Here is a 6476-nt window from a genome sequence, read left to right as displayed (position 1 = left end):
ACGCCTCTTCGTCGGCGTCGTGTCCCATTTATTAATCTCAGAACTACTAATCATACTGCGGTATCTGAAAATGAAACTGAAAGATATCCTTTACATACAGAAAATCCTTTACTTACCGTCCATGAATAATATGAATAGAAAAAACAATAACATGTTCTGCATGTTGTTGAAGACCTGTGGAGAATCTGAATTGATAAAGATGATCTGTATGGTGGTAATTTATGTCATTCGGTTCTGCAGAATCGTCGTTGTTTCTGATCTGCACACAAACCGTCTGACTTAAACGTTAAGAAATAATAATTAAAAACAACAACAACTGAGAGATGACAACGCAGAGGTGTACGTCCACTGAATGGCGACTCTTCTATGAACAATGCTCCCTCCCCGGGGAGAGAATAACCAATAAAACAGACCTACAATACACTCATTATACAGATAAATGAATGTTCAAATATGAGCAGGGAAAAAGACAAAAACGGGGATAGGGGCCACCTTTAGATATTAGAATAATAATGATAATGATTAAGATGTTATCATTAGATACTTCTAACTATCATGAACAAAACATAGCAAAACAGTTGCATGCCACTAATTTCTTAAAGGAATTTAGCCTAATGATTGGCTTCCACAGAGGTGTAGCATTTGGCAAGCCGTTTTAGCATTTCGGAGGCATTTCTAAAGCATTTTTAACCAGCTTTGAGCTAGCTCTGAGCATTTGCTTGCAATATCTGCTCTAGTGTTGCTGATTTTACATATTGTTTGTTTCTGAATATAAAAATGATGACAAAATGTAAAGTTGTTCTGGCTATTGTTTTAAAATATTTTAATTTATTTATTTATTTATTTTCTGGGACAAATTCAAGTCCAACTACCACATTCTGCTTGTACAGCGGCAACAGATGACAGCATCAAACACTATGTAACAAAATCATAGAAAAAATAGCCAGAGCAAATAATGTACACTGCATCAGAATTTTTAGATTTAGAAAAAAAAAAATGATCTGGGTACTTACTAGTAACACATCTGTATTCCATATGATAGATATAGTGTGTCAACTGGAAGAAAAAATAAATAAATACATAAAAATAAAACACCCTGGCATTTTCAGAAGATCATGCTGAGGTTTATGTTGGCTAAGAAAACATTGGTGGACACACACGATCCAAAAAAAAACACAAAAAAAATCAATAATTATTATTATGGTTAAACCTTCCATTTTCACGATCCAAAAAAAAAGACTAAAACACTGTATTATGCATGCTATGCCAGTAGATGGTGATGTCACTTTGAAAAGAAACACTAAAGCTGTGTCTCATTTAGGCCACGTCCTCCGGAGGTCGCATCCTCTCTAGGATGCGTATACGGAGTGTCCTTAACCCTGGGATTAAACGAGACTGCCTTCATAGGACGGACGGAAAAGAAAACAGGAAGTATCACGTTGCTATGCCATTGCCAACACATAGCGTCCTTGCGCTCTCACACTTGTTAAAGAAAACAAATATTAGGAAAATTATTTCTAAATTTGGAAAGTAATTTGAAAAGAAAATGTTTTTACTTGTTTTATTTTATTCAATGTTTGAGGAGCTACAGCGTACGTACAACAGACATTTGTTAGAGAGAAAAAAGAGGAGGATGCATGTCAAGAACAAAGTTTATCCGTTTTTACCGGCGGAGGTTTGAGGTAAATTGTAACATAGTTCCTTTAATATAATTATATTTAATATAAGTCCATATATATATAAAGCCTTTGGTTGTAGGGCATTGATGCAATAATTATATAACTACATTTATCTTACTACACATTTTACTATATACATTATATACAATGTTATTTTTATTCTTGAAAAGAAACACTAAAGCTGTGTCTCATTTAAACCAGTGCTCCGGATTACATAATCCTCTCTATAATGCGTATACGGCGTGTCCTTAACCCTGGGATTAAGATAATGCCTTCAGTAACGGACGGAAAAATAAAAAGGAAGTATCACGTTGCTATGCCATTGCCAACACATATGCGTCCTTGCGCTCTCACACTTGTTAAAGAAAAAAACATATTAGGAAAATTATTTCAAATTTGGAAAGTAATTTGAAAAGAAAATGTTTTTTACTTGTTTTATTTATTCAATGTTTGAGGAGCTACAGCGTACGTGAACAGACATTTGTTAGAGAGAAAAAAGAGGAGGATGCATGTCAAGAACAAAGTTTATGTTTTTACCGGCGGGAGGTTTGAGGTAAGTTGTAGCATAGTTCCTTTAATATAATTATATTTAATATAAGTCCATATATAAAAAAGCCTTTGGTTGTAGGGCATTGATGCAATAATTATATAACTACATTTATCTTACTACACATTTTACTATATACATTATATACAATGTTATTTTTATTGTGATCCCACTGTCTTTAAAAGTGCTACGAATTACATAATTTATCATAATTTAACCCAGTGTTCGCAATTTTAAGATAATTTTAGTAAATAAAGCAAAATAAAAAAATAAAAAAACCAAACAAACAAAAATGTCTAAATCTGTGTATATTAAACTACATATTAAATATACACGAATGAAATTTAATGCTGTAAAATTAGATTATAAATACACGATTAAACACAATACTGAACTTTAAAAAAATAACCTAATGTAATGCTGTAGATCTGTTACATGATTAAACACAATATTGAACATCAAGAATGAACTGAAAAACTTTATTATATATACATGATTATACACAAGAATATGTAGTTATACATATTATTTTTATTATTTTGTTTTATACAGACAGACATCAAGTATGGCAGGCTCAATCCCCATGTTCCTGAGAAGTTTTTTGATGGAGGGGATACAAAAGCAGACTTTCGTCTGACGAGAGAGAGCCTCAATAAACATTTGGAGATGCTTCATCAGCAACGGAGACATGGCTGGGGTACAACACTCCAGACACTGGTGTTTTTGTATTGGTTGGCCTGTGGTGCATCTTACAGGGTTGTGTCACAGGCTTTTGGGATGCCATGGCCAACCATTCACAGAATTATACATTGAGTGGCTGATGAAGTCATAGCAATTTTGCCAAAGGTTGTGGCCCTACCAAAGTCAGAAAATCCAGCCTCACCATCTACTCAGCGCTTCAATGCACGTCTTTCCAAAGGCCGCTCAATTATTGAGCGTGCTTTTGGAATGATGAAGACGCGATTTAGAGCCATCTTCCTTCAAGCACTTGAAGTGCATCCAACATTTGCCCCAAAGGTTGCATTATTTTTCTCTATATTTGACCTTTACTTAACACACAACTTCAATGTCAGATAAAATAATTTACAATTTAGTGTAACAATTTGTTTTCATATTTGTGTATATACAGGTAATAGCGTCATGCACCATGCTGCACAACATCTGCCTTGGTGTTGGCGACATTATACAACCAGACGACAGCCAAGAAGAAGAGGAAGATGATGCATGCAATCAAGTAGAGGCAGTATCTGGAGCAGCATGGTGTTTGAGATTGTGCAACCAAGTGTCTGCCTTACGGGATGTCAACGACTGGACCACGACTACATAAATCATCCTAGATAAAAAAGTTGAACACACTTACAATTTAATTTTAATTTGGCTACAAATACTGATTTTAAAATGAAATTTATAATTACCTATACTTAAGTTTAATATATAGTTTATACAGAATTATAAATGGATAACTGATTACCTTATAATGGAATTTTAAAATCCTTAACCCAGTATATATATATTTTTCTTCTTCTTTTGTTCTTAGGCTTACTAGGAAGTCAGCATGAGAGCTCACACAACAAATGAAATCTTTTTCACAATATATCTTCTATTTTTGTTAATGTGTAACCAAAGATATTTATTCATTAAAGTTTTTTTTAAGGCATTTAGAATTTATTACTTTAAAGATTTAGTGAAATGTTGTCTACAGAATTACATTTTTATTATTTGTAAGTAACGACAGTAAGTAAATATTGTAAATAGTTTTATTACATTTTATCAATAAATTTTTCGAGTAAATTAAAGAGGCTATCACTCCTCGCCCTGTCTTCTGCATCCCTCCTTTCTTCCCACTCCTTCTGACGTGCCATGTCTTCTTTCAGGAGCTCAAGAAGAGGATCTGATTTATTTTTTGTCTTTCTTGGTTGTGACTGCTCTATCCCTGTGCTCTCCTGCTGTTCTGCTTCCTGGGTAGGCTCAACAGAACTGCAACCTGGCTGTGGTTCGTCATCAGGCAGTGAAGCAATGAGAACGGGGGAGAAATGGAAGGCCTCTGACCCAACATCTCATCCATCCAAAAAAAAATTGTAATGGTTTTCAGCAATTGGCTTTCCGTTGTTCATGCCCTCACCTGACCCCTTGATGTTTGCATTCCTAAGACAAAAAAAAATTGTAATGGTCGTGGCATAAATACTCACTCATGTCACCTCTGAGCCTCATTAAATGTCTGAAAATATACCTACGAGCAGAAGAATACACTTATGTGTACATATAGTACAAATTAATTTAGCTAATACTGTTTTTATATGATTGGTAACTTATTCTTCTTATTCTATTGTTTAATTAGAGTAAAAAGCTTAATATATATATATATATATATATATATATATATATATATATATATATATATATATATATTATATATATATATATATATTATATATTATTATTTATTATTATTATTATTATTATTTTATTATTATTATTGACTTTACATAAAAGATGACATACTTTTAATAAAATTAGAAAAATGCAATTAAAAAGAAAAATGCCCCTGTAAATCATTTTAAGGAGTCAAATATCACCTTTTTTATCAGATTTTTTTTATCAGAATTTTGATTATTGATTAGAAGGTGCTCCTGAATCTTTTGACTGTGCCAATTATCAACATAACGTATTCTATATGAACTGAAACTTAGAAAGTTCATTTTTATAGAGTTGAGTCAACTTGGACATGGGACTGTACAATGTATACATCTTAGCTTACCTTATACTTTTTTTTTAAAAATTGTCCCACTTTTTCTTTGCTTGCACTGGTGTTATTTTACTGGAAAGGTCCATTTTCTCCAGAATAAATCTATAATCATAAAAATAACATCATAATTCAGAGTGAAAACTCCTTACACATCCTTAGAAATAAGACTGCCCTTCTGCCTAACATAGGGGTTGCACACGCTGTGCTTAGAGAGCCGCTGTCCTGCAGAGTTTAGCTCCAACCTTTATCAAAAACCTAAACAAGCTAATCATGGTTCCAACAGTTACTGGAAAGCAACAGGCAGGTGAGTTTGAATAAGGGTTGGAGTGAAACTCTGCAGGACTGGTCTAGCCCTGATCTAACATGTCCTCCTTGACAGAACTTTAATTTTTCCTTTCAGGCCTTTCAGGTAAGAATGAGATTAATTCTGCTCAAAAAAAAAAAAAAAGAAAAAGAAAGACTGACAGCCTACTTTTTAACTCTCAAGATCTTACCTCCAACCATAAAAGGCTGTATTTTTTAGCTCCAGTGAAGAGATCAGAATGTTCCTACCTTAATCTTATAAATGTCTTCGTATTTTCCTTGCTCCCTATTAAAAAAAAAATAATAATAAATAAAAAATGAACAGGACTTATTTCTACATGCATTTTTACTGTTGATTTTCCCCTCTTGTAGTGTTTGGTCATTTTAGATAGATTTTTTTCCATCTTTTTTTTTTTTTTTTTTTTTTTTTTTACAAATAAAGTCTCATACTAGATGAATACACACACTCTTATTCCTATCATTATGAGCACATTCCATAGGCATAATGTTTTTTTACACTATACAAACATATTCTGTTCCCCCAAACCTATACCCATTTTAAAATAGTTTTATATTAAAATTATACTTTTTGTCTATACTTGATATAGAAAAAGGTGAATAATTCATTAGAATATTGTCTATCTTAAAAAAATGTCAGTGAACTAAAATATTGAACATTAATTTCATAAAACTAAAAGCAGAAATTAATTTATTATGAAATTGTTTCCATTCAGTTTCTACAGTGAACAATATAAAAGTGGCCTCGAAATGTAATACAAGGGTTTAATAATTATTTCTTACCTTGCTAGCAAAGTACTGTTAAACTGTAAAAAAAAAAATCACTAAAAACTTGTAATCATGTTTACCACTTACATTTAAACACCACATGCGACCTTCGGAGGGCGCAGCCTTCTAAATGAGACACAGCTCCTTGTGTGTAGATTTCAAATAAACAATATTTCTGGCGATGCAAAGAATCGTGGGTTATCAGTAGCAGCGAAGGATACACTCCTGTGAAAAAAGGTCGCGTTCGGAGAGTACTACTTGCTTTTTGTAAAATTAAAAAAAACCTAAAATGAACCTTTATGAATATGCGACCTTCGGAGGGCGCAGCCTTCTAAATGAGACACAGCTTAAGTGTCTGTAATCTGAACATGTAATGCATATGTATATGACATAATTTCTACAAACATTCACTGTT

Source organism: Cyprinus carpio, chromosome B22 (assembly GCF_018340385.1).
Source record: "Cyprinus carpio isolate SPL01 chromosome B22, ASM1834038v1, whole genome shotgun sequence".
Classification (NCBI taxonomy): domain Eukaryota; kingdom Metazoa; phylum Chordata; class Actinopteri; order Cypriniformes; family Cyprinidae; genus Cyprinus; species Cyprinus carpio.
This window is presented reverse-complemented; position numbering follows the sequence as displayed.